This window comes from Lampris incognitus, chromosome 21 (genome assembly GCF_029633865.1).
Source record: "Lampris incognitus isolate fLamInc1 chromosome 21, fLamInc1.hap2, whole genome shotgun sequence".
Lineage (NCBI taxonomy): Eukaryota > Metazoa > Chordata > Actinopteri > Lampriformes > Lampridae > Lampris > Lampris incognitus.
The window spans coordinates 16,017,076-16,017,406 of record NC_079231.1 but is presented as its reverse complement, the minus strand read 5'-3'; positions in this window follow the sequence as shown (position 1 = coordinate 16,017,406).

The window sequence follows — 331 nt, the reverse complement described above, 5'->3', positions numbered from 1 at the left end:
TACTGCCGTTTCCGTCCTTCGTCCCTTTGGTCACTGCGCTTCAGTCACATCTCTAAAATATAAACGACTTCTAGTCATCAGTTCTGTCATTACTTATCTCCATATGGATGATGATGATGATGATGATGGTGTGTTTGGTGTGCAGTTGTGTGTATGTGTGTGTCTGTTCACAATAGGGTGGGAGCATGAAGGTTCATGTCTGTGTTTGGGTTTCACAATCCAAAAACTTCTTCTCTTCTCTTCTCTTCTCTTCTCTTCTCTTCTCTTCTCTTCTCTTCTCTTCTCTTCTCTTCTCTCTTCTCCTCTCCTCTCCTCTCCTCTGTCCCGTCTG